Source organism: Chlorocebus sabaeus, chromosome 25 (assembly GCF_047675955.1).
Source record: "Chlorocebus sabaeus isolate Y175 chromosome 25, mChlSab1.0.hap1, whole genome shotgun sequence".
Classification (NCBI taxonomy): Eukaryota; Metazoa; Chordata; class Mammalia; order Primates; family Cercopithecidae; genus Chlorocebus; species Chlorocebus sabaeus.
This window is the reverse complement of record NC_132928.1, coordinates 25,813,032-25,831,974: the sequence shown is the minus strand read 5'-3', so window position 1 is coordinate 25,831,974 and position 18,943 is coordinate 25,813,032. Positions and strand designations below refer to the sequence as shown.

Genomic DNA, 18,943 nt, shown 5'->3' with positions numbered 1-18,943 from the left:
GAGGGCGGGCGGGGAGCAGGGCTGGCTGCGTGAGCGACGGCGGCAAGGCTGCCGCACCTCCGGGACTGGCTGGTGCGAGGCTCCACGTGCGGGCCACGGAGGTCCTGCACGGGGCAGCTCCCAGGCCTCCTGTCCCTAGAGCGGTAAATGCAGATCAGCACCTCTGCCCTTCACTGTACTCCCACTGTCATCCCCCTCCTCCCTCTACCACCACCAAAAAGCCAGAATTTTTAAGTTGATTGATATTTTTTTATTAGGCTAATAAAATCAGATGCAGTATATTGACTATGGTTTTTTTTGTTTTGTTTTGTGTTGTGTTTTTGTAGAGATGTGGTCTCACTGTGTCGCCCAGGTTACTCTCTTAATTCCTGGGCTCCAGTGATCCTCCTGCCTTAGCCTCCCAAAGTGCTGACATTACAGGCATGAGCCACTGTGCCTGGCCTTGACTGTGTTGTTAAATGGCTATTTTAGACCATGAAATTGTCAACAAAAGTTCTTATTTAAAAGAGTCTTGATACCTTGAGGTGGTTCCATGGCTATCTTTGATCATACAAGTTAAAAAAGGTTTCTGGTAAAAATAGGAAGCTTTTTTTTTCTTCTTCTCTCTCTCTGTCTCTGCCTTTCATTTCTAGTTCTATCTCTTGTTTATTTCTCAGGTGCACAAAATTGGATGAAAGATCTACAGTTCGTGACACTTTCTTGACTGGTTTATGCATGCCTCTCTTTTTCTACTTATTTATGTATGCTATTAATGATTTTTCTTAACGTAATGAACGCACTTGAACCCACCACCCAAAAATGAGATCACTACCATTTATTTGCATCCACCTATGAGCCCTTCCTATCCTATCCCCCCACCTCATCACCTATCCCAACCACTGCCTTGTGCTGCAATGTTGTATTCACCATTCTCTTGATAAACATATGTATGCCTAAAGAAACATATTATTTGTACTTGCTTTATATACTTTATCTAAAAAATATACTAGCTGGGCACAGCAGCACGCGCCTGCAGTCCCAGCTACTTAGGAGGCTGAGGCAAGAAAATCACTTGAGTCCAGGAGTTCGAGGCTGCAGTGAGCTTCGATTAAACCACTGCACTCCAGCCTGGGTGACAGAGTGAGCCTATATCTAAATATATGAACACATGGCTAGGCACGGTGGCTCATGCCTGTAATCCCAGCACTTTGAAATGCCGAGGCAGGGGGATCACCTGAGGTCAGGAGTTCGAGACCAGCTTGGCCAACATGGTGAAACCCCGTCTCTACTAAAAATAAAAAAAATTAGCCGAACGTGGTGACAGGACGCCTATAGTTCCAGCTACTCAGGAGGCTGAGGCAGGAGAATCGCTTGAACCTGGGAGGCAGAAGTTGCAGAGATCATGCCACTGCACTCCAGCCTGAGCGATGGAGCGAGACTCTGTCTCAAAACAAAAAAGTGGGCAAAACAAAACCCTTTACAGACAGATAACAACAGAGGTTTCTACCAACAGACTCCTTCACTAAAGCAACTTCTTCTTCTTTTTTTTTTTTTTTTTGGACACAGAGTCTTGCTCTGTCCCCCAAGCTGGAGTACAGTGGCACAATCTCAGCTCACTGCAGCCTCCATTTCCCAGGTTCAAACGATTCTCCTGCCTCAGCCTCCCAAGTAGTTGAAATTACAGTCATGCGCCTTCACACCCAGCTAATATTTTTTTGTATGTTTAGTAGAGACGGGGTTTCACCATGCTACCCAGGCTAGTCTTGAACTCCTGACCTCAAGTGATCCTCCCACCTCGGCCTCCCAAAGTGCTGGGATTACAGGCATGAGCCACTGTGCCAGGCCTACTAAAGCAACTTCTAAAAGAAATAATTCAAAAGAAGAAAAATTATAGGCATACCTTATTTTATTGCACTTCAGACACTGCCTTTTTTTAAAATTATTAAACAAATTGAAGGTTTGTGGCAACCCTGTGTTGAGCAAGTCTATTAACACCATTTTTCCATCAGCGTATGCTCATTTCATGTCTCTGTGTCACATCTTGGTAATTCTCATGATGTTTCAAAGTTTTTCATTATTATTATATGTGTTGTGATGGTTTGTGATCAGTGATTTTTTTGGTGTTACTAATATAATTGTTTTGGGGTGCTACAAATGGTGCCCATATAAGGCAGCAAACTTAATCAACAAATGTGTATGTTCTGACTGCCTCACTGACCAGCTGTTCTTCACCTCTCTCTTTCTCCTGCAGACTCCCTATTCCCTAAGACACAACAATATTGAAAGTAGGCCAGTTAATAACCCTACAATGGCCTCTAAGTGTTCATGTGAAAGAAAGAGTCACAGGTCTCTCACTATAAATCAAAAGCTAGAAATGATTAGGCCTACTGAGGAAGTCATGTTGAAAGCTGAGATAGGCCCAAAGCTAGGCCTCTTGTGTCAGTTAGCCAAGTTGTAAATAAAGGAAAATGTTCTTGAAGGAAATTAAAAGTGCTACTCCAGTTAACACGCAAGTAATAAGAAAGCAAAACAGCTTTATTTGCTTACAGGAAGAAAGTTCAAGTGGTCTGCTTAGAAGATCAAACCAGCCACAACATTCTCTTAAGTTGAAGCCTAATCCAAGGCAAGATCCTAAATCTCGTCAATGCTGTGAAGGTTGACAGAGGGGAGGAAGCTGCAGAAGAAAAGTTAGAAGCTAGCAGAGCTTGGTTCTTCAGGTTTAACGAGAGAAGCTGTCTCCACAACATAAAGGTGAAGCAGCAAGTGCTGAAATAGAAACCACAACAAGTTAGTCGGAAGATCCGGCTAAGATAATTGGTGACAGTGGCTATGCTAAACAACAGATTTTAATGTAGATAAAACAGCCTTCTCTTGGAAAAAGATCTAGGACTTTCATAGCTAGAGAGGAGAAGTCAATGCCTGGCTTTAAAGTTTCAAAGAACAAGCTGACTTTCTCATTAGGGGCCAGTGCAGCTGGTGACTTCAAGTTAAAGTCGATGTTTACCATTCTGAAAATCCTAGGGTCTTTATTTGTTTAATGTTTACCATTCTGAAAATCCTAGGGTCTTTATTTATTTTCCACCCCTCCAGGTTCAAATGATTCTTCTGCCTTAGGCTCCTGAGTAGCTAGGATTACAGTCACCCGCCACCACGCCCTGCTAACTTTTATATTTTTTTTTTTGAGATGGAGTCTTACTCTGTCGCCCGGGCTGGAGTGCAGTGGCCGGATCTCAGCTCACTGCAAGCTCCGCCTCCCGGGTTCACACCATTCTCCTGCCTCAGCCTCCCGAGTAGCGGGGACTACAGGCGCCCGCCACCTCGCCCGGCTAGTTTTTTGTGTTTTTAGTAGAGACGGGGTTTCACCGGGTTAGCCAGGATGGTCTCGATCTCCTGACCTCGTGATCCGCCCGTCTCGGCCTCCCAAAGTGCTGGGATTACAGGCTTGAGCCGCCGCGCCCGGCCAACTTTTATATTTTTAGTAGAGACGGGTTTTACCATATTGGCCAGGCTGGTTTCAAACTCCTGACCTCAAGTGATCCGCCCTCCTCGGCCTCACAAAGTGTTGGGATTACAGATGTGAGCCACTGCACCAGACCTCTAAGGCCTTTAATAATTATGCTAAATCTATTCTGCCTGTGGTCTATCAGAGAAACAACAAAGCTTGGATGACAGCTCATCTATTTACAGCATGGTTTACTGTATACATACATATATATATATATTTTTTTTGAGACGGAGTTTCAATCTTGTTGCCCAGGCTGGAGTGCAATTGTGTGGTCTCACTGCTCACTGCTCACTGCTACCTCTGTCTCCCAGGTTCAAGCAATTCTCCTGTCTCAGCTTCCCAAGTAGCTGAGATTACAGGCGCCCGCCACCATGCCAGGCTAATTTTTGTGTTTTTAATAAAGACAGGGTTACATCATATTGGTCAGGCTGGTCTCAAACTCCTGATCTCATGTGAGCCACCCACCTCAGCCTTCCAAAGTGTTAGGATTACAGGCGTGAGCCACTGTGCCTGGCCAGTTTACTGAATATTTTAAGCCCACTCTTGAAACCTACTACTAGTATTTCAAAATACTACTGCTCGTTGACAATGCACCTGGTCACCCAAGAGCTCTGATGGAGATATATAAGGAGATGAATGTTGTTTTCATGCTTGCTAACATAAAATCTGTTCTGCAGCTCATGGAATAAGGAACACATTTGACTTTCAAGTCTTATCATTTAAGAAATATATTTTGTAAAGCTATAGCTGCCATAGACAATGATTCCTCTGATGGATCTGGGCAAAATGAATTGAAAACCTCTGAAAAGAATCCACCATTCTAGATGCCATTAAGAACATTCAAGGGCTGGGAATGGTGACTCATGCCTGTAATCGTAGCATTTTGGGAGGCTGAGGCAGGAGGATCACTTGAGCCTAGGAGTTTGAGACCAGCCTGGCAACACAAGGAGACCCTGTCTCTACAAAAAGTGAAAAAATTAGTCAGGCATGGTGGTGTTCTCTTGTGCTCTCAGTTACTCAGGAGGCTGAAGTGAGAGGATTGTTAGGGTCTGAGAGGTCGTGGCTGCAGTGAGCCATGATTGTGCCACTGCACTCCAGCCTGGGTGACAGAGTGAGACCTTGTCTGGGGAAAAAAAAAAAAAAAAAAGGAAAGAAACAGAATATTCATGATTCATGGAGGAAGTCAAAATATCAGCATTAACAGGAGTTTGGAAGACGTTGATTCCAACCCTCATGGCTGACTTGGAGGGGTTCAGGATTTCAGTGGAGGAAGTAACTGCAGATATGGTGGAAATAGCAAGAGAACTAGAATTAGAAGTAGAACCTGAGGATATGACTGAATTGCTGCCATCTCATGTTAAAACTTGAACAGATGAGGAGTTGCTTTTTAGGAATGCGCAAAGAAAGGGGTTTCTTGAGATGAAATCTACTCCTGGTGAAGATGCTGTAAATACTGTTGAAGTGACAACAAAGGATTTAGAATATTACATAAACATAGTTGATAAAGCAGCTGCAGGGTTTGAGAGGATTGACTCCAATTTTGAAAGAAGTTCTACTGTGGGTAAAATGCTATCAAATATCAGTCCTTCATGAGGATGTAAAAAAAGAGGCTGGGCATGGTGGCTCACACCTGTAATCCCAGCACTTTGGGAGGCCCAGGCAGGTGGATCACCTGAGGTCAAGAGTTCGAGACCAGCCTGGCCAACATGGAGAAACCCTGTCTCTACTAAAAATACAAAAATTAACCAGGTGTGGTGGTGCATTCCTGTAATCCCAACTACTTGGAAAGCTGAGGCAGGAGAATTGCTTGAACCTGGGAGGTGGAGGTTGCAGCGAGCTCAGATCGTGTCACTTTACTCCAGCCTGGGCAACATAGTAAGACTCCATCTCAAATAATAATAATAATAAAATAAGAAAAGAAAGAAAAGGAAAAAATGCTGTCAAATAGCATCACATGCTATAGAGAAGTCTCACTAAAGAGTCAGTCAATGCAGCAAACTTTGTTATTGTCTTATTTAAAGAAATTGTCATAGCTACCCCACCCATCAGTAAGCAGCCATCCACATTAGAACAAGACTCTCCACCAGCGAAAAGATTATCACTTCCTGAAAGCTCAGATGTTCATTAGCATTGGTTTTTTGTTTTTGTTTTTCGAGACGGAGTCTCACTCTGTTGCTCAGGCTGGAGTGCAGTGGTGCGATCTCGGCTTACTGCAACCTTCGCCTCCTGGGTTCAAGCAACTCTCTCACCTCAGCCTCCCGAGTGGCTGGGATTACATGTGCCACCACGCCCAGCTTTTTTTTTTTTTTTTTTTTGGTGATTAATAGATTAATGTAATATACAGCCATCCTTAAAGCCACAACATATCACAGATCACAAAAATGCTTTCACCAGTAAAAAAACCTTACTTTTTTACATCATCTAAGTAACTACAAATAAATTTCTCCTCAGAGAATCAGTGCAGTCTTCTTTTTCCTTTTAAAACTTAGCTGGAGTTGCTTAAACTAATTCTTAATACCATTCAGAAAGTAGAAATACACTGTTTAGAATACAGAAAATGCTAACAAAGTACAAAGACTTCAGTATTTTTTTTCATTTTCATGATTCGAGTAGAAAATAGTGCCAAGTAGGTATTATTATACATGGTAAATGAGACGAAAAAAATGTTTAGAGTGTGAATTCACTGGACCTTTGCTGTATTCAGAAGTTAAGGATTTCACAGGTGAAAAGATTTCTCTAAGAGTTCTGAACTTTGTGTCTCCTCACATACTTTTAGTATAAACATTGTAAACTTAACATCTGTGTTAATGTTACCTTTTTTAGGATTAATGATGAATGAGGTAGAAGATACTTCAGTTAAATTCTTAGGCACATAATTAAGTGTGTATTAACCTTTTTGAAAGGCATTTTCAACGGACACTGGTGCTTTTTCAGGAAATTGCTGAATACCCACTCATAAATGCAGATATTGATGAAGTAGGATATTTGCCTATTTGCTTTTTTTCAATTCAATTTTATGAACATTCAATTCAGTCATTCAATTTTATGAACATGGGGTCTAAGCAGATTTCAAAATAAAGACCATTTATAAAACTGGACCGTTTGAATGTTTACAATGTAGTAAATCTCTTGATTGCAGACATGTGTGACTGTTTGGTAGAAACATTACAGTAATGGCAGTTTTTTCAGTTGGTGTGTAGTCCTCAATAATTATATATGAAATTGCTGTCAAACCAGTAAGAATGTATTTATGCATCCATCATTTTTAGGATTGTTGTTAACCTGAGCATATTTTCCCCAAATAACTTTGCCTCCTTGTGTCACAAGGTCCAATTCGCTCACATTTACCTCAATGACAGTACCTTTGGTAATAACACCCAAAGCTGTGTACAGTGGGGATGAGGGATTCTTTTTTACACCAAGTATTGGTAGGCAAAAGGTGGCTTTCAGTTCAGGATGTGTTACATGGGCTTTCTTGAAACGCAGATTGGCCTGGTGAATCTTTCATATTTAGGTGGTTTTCTTGTAAAGCCATCTCCAACAAAGCAGACTTCAGTAACCATCCTCTTCCATGCCTTCTTTCTCTTTCCTGTTCGAATAACTTTTAATACTTCTGTTTCTCCCTGGGCACGTACTTTAGGCAGAGGGACTTCCCATTTTCCCACCTTCTCTTTTCGTTTCTGTTTAATCATATTGAAAAGTACTTCGACTCGAGATTGTCCCTCTCTGTCCAGCAGACAGGCAGGTCCTGCTCCCTGTGGAGTCTTTTCATCCTTCTTTTGTTTGGTGTTTCTCTTTTCATGCATCTTGATAGTCTTTTTCATTTGTATTTTCTCAGCATGATGCTGTTTATGGTAAAGCTTAGCCTTCAGACCAATCATTTTCTTTGCCTTCTTTGAACATTCATGAGCCTCTCGACTTTCCTTCTTTCTCTTTTTCTCATGGTATTCCAAATGGTATCCATAGTGTTTACGGTGTAATTCAATATATTTGTTCTGTGGCATGGTGATGGCCACAGAGCCGCCAGGAGCAGCCCCTGGAGTGCAAAAACGCTCTCAATTTTAAGGTCTCAGAGACCCATAAACCCATACCGTGCAGGCCGGGACAAGAAAGGGTCACCCTTTTTTAAATATATATATATATATATACACACACACACACATATATATATATAATTTTTTTTTTTTTTTTTTTTTTTTTTTTTTTTTTTTTTGAGACAGAGTCTTGCTCTGTCGCCCAGCCTGGAGTGCAGTGGCGCAATCTCGGCTCACTACCAGCTCCACCTCCCGGGTTCACGCCATCCTCCTGCCCCAGCCTCCTGAGTAGCTGGGACTACAGGTGCCCACCACCACGCCCGGCTAATTTTTTTTTTTTTGTATTTTTTTAGTAGAGACGGGGTTTCACTGTGTTAGCCAGGATGGTCTCAATCTCCTGACCTCGTGATCTGCCTGCGTTGGCCTCCCAAAATGCTGAGATTACAAGCGTGAGCCACTGCACCCGGCCTTAAAAAATATTTTTAGTAGAGACAGGGTTTCACCATGTTGGCCAGGCTGGCCTTGAACTCCTGACCTCAAGTGATCTGCCCCACTCAACCTCCCAAAGTGCTAGGATTACAGGCGTGAGCCATGGCCGATCATTAGCATTTTTCACACAAAATATATTTTAATTAAGGTAGTCACATTGTGTTTTTTAACCATAAAAACACTTAATAGACTATAGTATTGTGTAGACATAACTTTTATATGCATTAACAAACCAAAAAAGTAATAAATAACCAGGAACTTGCCTTATTGCAGTGGTCTGGAACCTGCAATGTCTCTGAGGTATGCCTGTACTAAAAGGAAAGTCTAAGATTCAAGAAGGGATGATGGACTGGGCACTGTGGCTCATGCCTTGTAGTCCTAGCATTCTGGGAAACCAAGATGAAAGGATCTTTTGGGCTCAGGAGTTCAAGAACAGCCTGGGCAAAATAGACCTCATCTCTAATAAAAATTTAAAAATAAATAGATAAATAAAAGCCTGGCATGATGATGCAGGCCTGTAGTCCCAGCTACTTGGGAGACTGAGGTGGGAGGATCACTTGAGCCCAGGAGATTCAGTCTGCAGTGAGCTATGATGGCACCACTGCCCTCCACCCTGGTCAAGAGAGGAAGACCCTGTCTCAAAAAATAAATAAATAAATAAATAAATAAATAAATAAATAAATAAAACAAAGAAGGGATGATGAGCAAATAAAATGGTAAACATGGAGTGAAATCTAAATATTGATGTCAAAGACAAGAAATATAAAAATGTCTAATAGATATGAATAAAATGAAGGTATAATTAAAATCCTCAGTAACTATAGCATATAAATTGGAAGGAGAGGCCAGGCGCGGTACCTCACGCCTGTAATCCCAGCACTTTGGGAGGCCAAGGCGGGCGGATCACGAGGTCAGGAGATTGAGACCATTCTGGCTAACACGGTGAAACCCCGTCTCTACTAAAAATATAAAAGTTAGCTGGGCGTGGTGGTGCATGCCTGTAATCCCAGCTACTCAGGAGGCTGAGGCAGGAGAATCGCTTGAACCCAGGAGGCGGAGGTTGCAGTGAGCCTAGATCGCACCACTGCACCACTCCAGCCTGGGTGACAGAGCGATCCTGCATCTGGAAAAAAAAAAAAAAAATTGGAAGGTGAATATAGTAATTGGAGTTTAAGTGTTCTAAGATCCTTATATTTTCTACAGAAAAAATTAAGGATATTGATTATTAGAAGTCTTTATGTTAAGATTTCTAGGCTAATACATGTTAAGATTTCTAGGCTAATACTCAAAAACTTGGTATAATGTAACTTCCAAACTAGCAGAGGGGAAGAAAAATGAAAAGGAAGTACAAATGAAAATGACAGGAAATGTGTCAGTTAAAAAAAAAAATGTTGTGATATAGAAGAAAATAATATTACCATTTCTTGAATAGCTCTTATATTAATCACTTTGAATCATTAATCTTTATAATTTCATGTAATATATGTCAGAATGACAAGCCCAAAGCAGGCATTTAAAATTATAGTTTCTGGACAGGTGCAGTGGCTCACACCCATAATCCCAGCACTTTGGGAGGCAGAGGTGAGAGGATCACTTGAGCCCCGGAGTTTGAGACAAGCCTGGACCACATAGCAAAACCTTGTCTCTACAAAAACATTTAAAAATTAGCCAGGCATGGTGGCACACCCCTGTAGTCTACAAAGGAGGCTGAGGTGTGAGGATCACTTGAGCCCAGAGGCCGAGGCTTCAGTGAGTTCTGATCATGCCACTGCATTCCAGCCTGAGTAACAGAGCAAGACCCTGGCTCAAAAAATAAAAATAAAAATTAGCTAGGCATGGTGGTGCATGCCTGTAGTTCTAGCTACTGGGGAGGCTGAAGCGGGAAGATTGCTCCATCCAGCCTGGGTGGCAGGGTGAGACCCTATAGCTAAAAAACATATATAAATAGCAGGGCGTGGTGGCACATGCCTGTAATCCCAGCACTTTGGGAGGCCAAGGTGGGTGGATCACGAGGTCAGGAGTTCAAGACCAGCCTGGCCAAAATGGTGAAACCCTGTTTCTACTAAAAATATAAAAAATTAGCCGGGCGTAGTGGTGGGTGCCTGTAATCTCAGCTACTCAGGAGGCTGAGGCAGGAGAATCGCTTGAACCTGGGAGGCGGAGGGTGGAGTGAGCCAAGATCATGCCACTGCACTCCAGCTTGGGTGGCAGAGCAAGACTCCATCTCAAAAAAAAAAAAAAAAAAAAACCAGAAACTTGTCCGAGGTCACAGAGCTTGGATTCCAATCCAAGTATTTGAAATTCAACCCAAGCTACTTTCCCCTTTACCATGTGGTAGATTTTTTGTCTCTGATGCCAAAACTCATGTAACAGCCAAGAACATGGGTTTTTTGGACCTGGGTTTATGGTCCAGTTTCACCACAAGTTAACTGTAGGGCTTTAGGTCTCAGTTCCTTCAATTCTTGAAAGGGGATAAAAATAGCTATCACAAAAGGCAGTAGGTTGGAAACTTGTGAGAATGCATGCCATTGGGGTGAGAATGCATCACTTGGGGTGGTGGAGATAAAAAATGAGGTCCCAGTTCAGTGTAACAGCAGATGAATAGGCTCCTAGGGAGCAGTAAGAAGAGAACGGAGGTGGGGGGTGGGGGGAGGCCTGGGCGTGGTGGCTCACACCTGTAATCCCAGCACTTTGTGAGACCAAGGTGGGCAGAGCATGAGGTCAAGAGATCAAGACCAGCCTGGCCAACATGGTGAAACCCTGTCTCTACTGAAAATACAAAAATTAGCTGGGCATGGTAGTGAGCACCTATAGTCCCAGCTACTTGGGAGGCTGAGGCAGCAGAATCACTTGAACTGGGAGACGGCGGTTGCAGTGAGCCAAGATTGCACTACTGCACTCCAGCCTAGCAAGAGTGGGACTCTGTCTCAAAAAAAAAAATAAAGAAGAAGAAGAGCATGGGGACTGGGCGCGGTGCCTCATGCCTGTAATCCCAGCACTTTGGGAGGCCAAGGTGGGCAGATCACTTGAGGTCAGGAATTTGAGACCAGCCTGGCAACATGGTGAAACCCTCTCTCTACTAAAAATACAAAAATTAGCCAGGCGTGGTGGGGTGGCCCTCTAGTTCCAGCTACTTGGGAGGCCAAGGCAGGAGAATTACTTGAACCCAAGAGGCAGAGATTGCAGTGAGCTGAGATCACGCCACTGCACTCCAGCCAGGGCAACAAACGAGACACTTGGTCTTAAAAAAAAAAAAAAACTTTCCCAAGGTCAGATGGATAGTGATGGTGGTGGTGGATCTGGGATTTGGGCCGTCTCTCCACAGAGCTTATGCTCTTAATCACTGTACCATACTTTAAGAGATGAATGATCACTGAGAAGGAGAGCTCTCATGTCTGGAAAGCAACTCAAAGGCAATATTATGAAAAAAGTGTGGCTTCTGCCAAAGTTGGGTTTGGATTCTGGCTTGTCTTCTTACTGTGTGAGCCTAGACAAATTATGTAGCCAGTTTTCTCCTCTGTAGAAGGTGATATGACCCATTTCCCAAGGTCGTTGAGAGGATCAGATGAGATACTAATACAGAGTGACCAAAAAGCCTGGAGACTTACTTCCCTGTCTTGGGTCAGGAAAGCCTTAGCTGCACCTGCTCTAACCAGGTGCCTGTGTTCCCTGAGCTGATGATAGGGTGACTTTGGAAGAGGAGAGGATGAACACAGATGCCTCTCTCCTGCTCTCTGAAAAGGTGATTTGTCTATCCTATGCCCACCACCCTCGGTGCACTCCCACCGTCATCCCCCATCACACACAAACACACTGCATGGTATTCAGAAAGCCCAGTCTGTTTCTCCGCCCCTTTGCTTTGTCACTCAGCTTTGCCAGGTCCCTTGAGTTCTTTGATGTTGTGCCAGGCTCTGTGTGGGCTCCCAGCCCTGGGCATGTCTGTGGTGACTGACCTGTGCCCCACTGGCCTGCACCTCCATTACCACAATGGGTCTGAGCCCCGCTGACAGCAGCTGCTGGTCCCACGTCTGGAACTTAGCTCTGCTCTTCCCTTCTCCACCCTTCTCACTTGTCTATACCAGCATGAGTCTTCCATCTGCTCTTCTTTCTTCTCCTATTTTTATTTATTTATTTATTTATTTATTTATGTATTTATGTATTTTTTACTGTGATAAAATATACAGAACATAAAATTTGCCATCTTAACCATTTTGTTGTTGTTGTTGTTGAGAGAGTCTCACTCAGTCGCCCAGGCTAAAGTGCAGTGGCATGATCTTGGCTCACTGCAACCTCTACCTCCCACGTTCAAGGGATTCTCCTGCCTCAGCCTCCCGAGCAGCTAGGACTACAGTCACACTCCACCATGCCCAGCTAATTTTTTTTTTTTTTTTTTTGAGATGGAGTCTCGCTCTGTCGCCCAGGCTGGAGTGCAGTGGCATAATCTCGGCTCACTGCAAGCTCTGCCTCCCGGGTTCATGCCATTCTCCTGCCTCAGCCTCCCGAGTAGCTGGGGCTACAGGCGCCTGCCACCATGCCCGGCTAATTTCTTTTTCTATTATTAGTAGAGACAAGGTTTCACCGTGTTAGCCAGGATGGTCTCGATCTCCTGACCTCGTGATCTGCCCGCCTCAGCCTCCCAAAGTGCTGGGATTACAGGCGTGAGCCAACACGCCCAGCCTAATTTTTGTATTTTTAGTAGAGACAGGGTTTCACCATATTGGCCAGGCTGGTCTTGAACTCCTGACCTCGTGATCCACCCGCCTCAGCCTCCCAAAGTGTTGGGATTACAGGCATGAGCCACCGCACCCAGCTTATCTTAATCATTTTTAAGTAGACCATTCAGTGGTACTAACTACATTCCCAGTGTAGGGTTCCCATCACCATCATCCATGTCTAGAACTTCTCCTTCATCCCAAACTGAAACTCTGTACCCATTAAACAATAATGCCCATTCTTCACTCCATCCAGCCCCTGGGAACCTCCACTCTACTTCCTGTCTCTATGAATTTGCCTATCCTACATACTTCATATGAGTAGAATTATACCCTGTTTATTTGTGTGTGTGCAACTGGCTTATTTCACTCAACGTAATGTTTTCAAGGTTCATCCGTGTGGCAGCATGTGTCAGAACGTCCTTCCTTGAATAATAATTGCGTTGTATGAATGTGCCACACTTGTTTGTCCATTCATCTGCCCATGGAGGCCCTCCTTTTTTTAATCACATTTTTTGCGTATATCATCATTTGCAGTAATATGAAGAGAATAGCCTACTCTTTCTTTGTAGCAGGAAACTGAGGAGGGTCACTCTCCCAGATGGTGGAAGGCAGGTGGAGTTGAGTGTGCTGTTTATAAACTCCGTCCTGAGGTTTTACCCTTCCAGAGGTCTCTTTTCTCGACAAATACTTAATGCGCATGACATCATCTGAACCCAGAAGTGCTAGCTAGAGAGAAGTGATTATCTGGGGCCACGATCTTGCCTTTGCTTGCCTTCCTAGGGAAAGACCCTATTGTTGACCCTAAAGATTCCCTCCTTTCCATACTGAAGGCCTTTAAAGGGTCTAAGGACTTTAGAGCAACATTTTGTTTCCCGTTTATATTTTTCGGGTTTGTGTTTGCTTTTGTTTTTTGCATTTATTCCCCTTGTCGGTCTTTGTCCTTCCTGGTCCCAATGCACTTCAATATTTCTGGATGTGCTGTACTATAATCATAGGCCTTCTTAATATGGGTGTGTCCTGTCTATTTAGAATTGTGCGGACTGGGAATTCCCTAAGGGAAAAAGCCCTCTTCCTTTCTTTCTCTAATCTCCCTCCACCCTTTTTTGTTCTCCTCCCTTTTGTACCTCAGCACCACACCAGGAAGTGTACAGCCTCCATCTAGACCACAAACTGTACCCTCAAGGTGTCCATGGCCAAGAAGAATGACACACACAGACATCACACATACATTCAGCATGTCTCACTGTTACCTCTGAGAGGAAGTAGGAGAACCTGTATTAATCCTCTGAGCTCATCAGGACACGAATCCCCAGTTCCAATGACCTGGGTTGGGCCTAGAATTATCCCACTATTTTATACAGGCTGCTCGCTCTCTCTCTCTCTCTCTCTCTCTCTCTCTCTCTCTCTCTCTCTCTCTCTCTCTTTTTAAGCCAGGTCTTGTTCTGTCACCATGCTAGAGTGCAGTGGTATGATCATAGCTTACTGCAGCTTCAAACTCCTGGGCTCAAGCAATCCTCCCTCCTCAGCCTCCTAAGTAGTGGGGACTACAGGCACATGCTACCACTCCCAGCTACTTTTTTATTTTTTGTAGAGATGGTGTCTCATTGTATTGCCCAGGCTGGTCTCAAACTCCTGTCCTCAAGTGATCCTCTTGCCTCAGCCTCCTGAATCTCTGGGATTACAGGCATGAGCCACCATGCCCAGCCTCTTCTCTCCACTTTCTTTTAGGACCTTATAGTATGGAGTAAACCTTAGCTGCTTCTGTGCTCTTCCTGTGGTTGCATGGCCTTAATTGAATGAGTCACTTCACCTTTAAGACCATATGTTATAAAATCTGTCAAAGAACGATATTGTCAGTCCTGTCTAGCTGAAAAGATTGTCGCAAAGATCAAATGTCAGAGTGCTTTGAAAACTGTGAAGCATTACCCAAATGTGAGTTCTTAACACAGAGTTCTTTTACTGTCATGAACTTTTTCTGTCTTTTTACTCAGTCTTGCTGACACCACTTAAAAAGGAACCTCAGACAGATAGATTCCACAGATACAGCTTCAAAAATTAGAGATTCTGGAGAAGTCTGTGAATGGGGAGTACCAATGCCCTCCTAGTACACAGAGCCAAGGGTCCAGACCCAGGACTGGAAAGTGTAGGAACACGGTGGCCAGAGGCACGGGGAGGCTTACAGAGGGGCAGAGGCAGTGTGCCTCACTGTTCAATGGTTTCTTAAGATACTTGATCTTCATCCAAGGGCAAGGGCTATTGCACATGAAAAAAGTAATAATCCTTTCAGCTTTGGTATGGGGTAGATGACTTTTTGATCCCCATTTTTTTAGATGAGGAAACGAAGGCTCAGGGAGAATGGATTTGGAGGAGGGTTGGCTGAGAGGCACTGGTGCTACTTGGGAAGGACTGTTATGGGAGATCCTGTGAGCTGTGAGGGGCAGGAGCCTGGCCCGGGTGCAGAGACCCCACAGGGCTGCCTGCTTTGGCATCTTCAGCCCTGCCTCTGGTGCATCCCCAGGTCAAACTGCATTCACTTCTGATTTTCTTCCTGAGATATTTTTCAGGATTTGGTGACCCAAGGGAATGCCAGGTTGATGGTTAACTGCACCTGCTAGTCCTTAAGTTACTTTTAAAGATTTTAGAAAGGTGAATATAGCCCACAGGTGCAAGGCCCATCTGGCAAAACTTAGGGTGGATTTCATCTCCCAAACCACCTCCTTACCTGGTGCCCATGTTCAGGGCACATGCTACCTGACTGTATATAGCAGCTCTGGAAAGAGAAGGTCCCCTTCTGCTCAGGCTGAAGGGGAGGCCCACGCTGTGATGAGCTCTCTCCTGCAGCAACTTGATGACCACAAGCTGGCGGCAGGGGAAAACCTAGAGGTTTGGGGTAGGCACAGGCAAGCAGGCATGGGAGATGTTTCTGCCCTTCCTTTGACACCCAATACAGACTTCCTTGCCTCAGGTGTCTCTTCCCCTGTCCTGCTTTCCCATCAAGATTATGTAGCCTTGGCCTGGCTCGGTGGCTCACACCTGTAATCCCAACACTTTGGGAGGCCGAGGCAGGCGGATCATGAGGTCAGGAGTTTGAGACCAGCCTGGCCAATATGGTGAAACCCTGTCTCTACTAAAAATAAAAAAATTAGCCAGGCATAGTGGTGCATGCCTGTAGTCCCAGGTACTCAGGAGGCTGAGGCAGGAGAATCACTTGAACCTGGCAGGCGGAGGTTGCAGTGAGCCAAGATCACAGCAGTGCACTCCAACCTGGCGACAGAGCTAGACTCCATCTAAAAAAAACAAACAAACAAAAAAAAGATTGTGTAGCCTTTTTATCCAGTGCTCAGCACAATATTTGACTCGTATGTGCTTAAATGTAAAATGAGGGGATTTGTTTAGACTTTTCCATCTACGTTGCTATGATTATGGGATTCTTGTTTGACGTAGTTGGTGGGAAAAGTAGGGGACCTGCTCCCTGAAAAGACCAGGAACTTATTGGCTAGTATTGTTACTGGTGATAAAATTGTGACAGGTCTGACCTGCCTCCTAGCTTGTGGTCAGCCCACCCTGGCCCCTGTCTGCTTTGAGAAGGTGGTGGAGCATACGTGGTAATTAACCTACAGTGGTGCCACAGTTGCTGCTTCTGGGTATAGCAGAGCGGTGAACAATTCTGTCTCCTTTCCAAGCTGGCACCAGCTCAGGAGGAAGCATCCAAGGGGATTCTCATAAGCCGCAGAGAGCCGCCCATGAGTCTGAATGGGAATTCCTGGGCCAGGTGGCCGCACTCAGCTGACAGCTCCTGCTGGGAGGAATGGTAGCATTTTGGTTTCTTACAATGTTCTCCTCCTCTGGCTCCTTTGAAATGAGAGTTGAAAGAGTCCTGACCAGGGGACCTGCAGGGGGTGGACAGCAAGGCAGGCCTCAATTCTGGAAACAGCACCTCCACACATCATATTCTGGGGATAATTATCTCATCTGCCCTCTTGCGGGCAAAATTCAGAGTCTTTGGAGGGCCTTCACCTTCCCAAAGCAGCTTAATTTTGGCCTCTGTTCTTCCTGCCTCCTAGGTTTGGTTGGGTGGACATTTAATATAGTTGAAAGCTGACTCCTCTTCCTATTAACCTCCTAGGCTTATCTCACCCTCTGAATAGGGCCTTATAATCCTACAAATGAGGCCTCTCTCCCTATGCTCACCAGGAAAAATTGAACTCTCAAGACTGTCCATTTTCTTTGCCCTGTTATGGAAACTTCTCTTCCTTTTGCCATATCCCCCTTTCATCTTGGCTCTAGAAACTATTCCCTTAGGGAGAAAAAGGCAGTTCCCTTCCTGCCCTTCTTTTGAACCAAACTTCTGTTTGTGGTCTTGGAAACCATGACAACCTGGCCTAAGAAGCCACCTTGAGCATCTTGGAAGTTGATATTTGAGAGCTGTGTACTCACAACTGTGAGCTCTCTAGCACCTTTTTGTTTTTGTTTTGTTTTAAGATAGGGTCTCACTTTGTCATCCAGGCTGGAGTGCAGTGGTGCCATCTCCACTCACTGCAACCTCTGCCTCCAGAGTTCAGGAGATCCTCCCACCTCAGCCTTCAGAGTAGCTGGGACTGTAGGTGTGCACCAGCATGCCTGGCTAATTTTTGTATATTTTGTAGAAATGGGGTTTCACCATGTTGCTCCGGCTGGTCTCGAACTCCTGGATTCAAGCGATCTGCCCACCTCAGCCTCCCACAATGCTGGGATTACAGGCGTGAGTCACCGTGCCTGGCCTCTAGCACTTTTTTCCAAAGGGGGACAGAAGCCGGTGATCTGCTGAGAGGAGAAAGTTTCAAACAAAGCAACCCTAGGTAATCCTTCTACAAGTACATTAGCAAAGGAGCAATGTTCTGTGTAGGTTCTAGAGAGTGGATCTGGGCAGCTTTCACTGGGAATCTGGAGTGATGTTCTGGAGTGTGGTCTATACTTATTTTTCCTGTGCTCTTTTCTTCTTTCCGCTTCTCACAATTACTCAGTTACTCAGTAGACAAGCGTTGGAGGTAGTTATCTTTTCGCTTACACCAACTTTTTTTTTTTTCTTTCTTCTCCTCGATATGTTTGTCCTTCTTGCTCGGGTGCTACCTTTTAAAGCCCAAAGTTGGGAATCCAGGGAGCTGCAATGATTAACTGCAGGAGCCCAGTGGAAGAATTCCACAGCCTTAGACGGCAAAGTTTCCATAGCCTCACTGCCGTGGGACTTCCCCCGCATGAAGGCGCGCTCTCTTTCTTGGGCTGGCCATTGGAGGAGGGAGGGAAGAGAGCTGGCTGGCGTGTCCTCAGCTTCTCTGAGGATCTGGCTGCTTACAGAGAGAGGGCCCAGTGACAGGAACCCTAAAGGGAGGAAAGCGACCCCTCCCCCCATACTAAAAAAGATCCTTCTCTGGTGTTGAAGATCTGCTAATTTGGAACAGCTGGCCAGGGCGTGTTAGACTGGAGGAACTGGGGGGAAGCTTGCTCTGGCAATCCTCTGCAGAAGCAAATGTTAGGCAAATAGCATGAGATGCCTACGAAAGTTTCACTCTGCTTGGCTAGGATGCGTGATGCTACTCCTCCTCTGTGAATCCTTGTGTAGTGATGGGGAAAGAGAGAAGAAAGCAGCCTGTCACCAGGGGTTGGATTTTAGCGTCCATATGTCTATTCCCCACCACGCTCTGTAGGCTCAGAGTGGAACGGAGGTGGAACAGTGGAGCCATCTTGCAGCTTGTAGTTGGGTAGGACTAGCTTATTGTGTTCAGTTCTTGAGTTGTCAGCTTCCTTGGGAACCCTGAAAGGAGCCGAGGTCGGACTGTAGCCCCAGGTGCCTTTTCAATCTATCTAGTCTCATGGCCACTTCCTTCAACAAGCCATTCCTCTATTTATGCTAGATTGGGAGCTTGGCTGAGCATACTACATCCTGACTTTGGTGGTTTGTTTTGTTTTTTCATTTTTTAGAAGGCTGTAGTTACTATAACTGACTTTTATATTTAATCCATGGGAATATTCTCCTATCCCTCCCCCTCCCCTACCTAGAGTCTTCAATGTTAGCTGTTTATCTCTACCTCCAGTGTAGTTAGTTCCTGCATAAATGTTTGACTTAGACAAGCAAGCTCCAGATGGATTGGGGAGAATGCAGATTGGCTCATGGAATCTGGTCCCACATGCGTTTGACCCATCATCCGTGACCCCAGTGACACAGATGGGCCCTGGGTTGGTGC

General features: G+C 44.8%; 1 protein-coding gene and 1 pseudogene across 8 annotated transcripts in view; one reads left to right on the top strand and one right to left on the bottom strand.

Annotated features, from left to right (window-relative positions):
- The window catches only part of ATP2B4 (ATPase plasma membrane Ca2+ transporting 4), a 113,945-nt gene that overhangs the window by 23,515 nt on the left and 71,487 nt on the right, over positions 1-18,943 (top strand). The window lies entirely within an intron of this gene.
- Positions 6,847-7,591, bottom strand: LOC103230272 (ribosome biogenesis protein NSA2 homolog pseudogene; annotated as a pseudogene).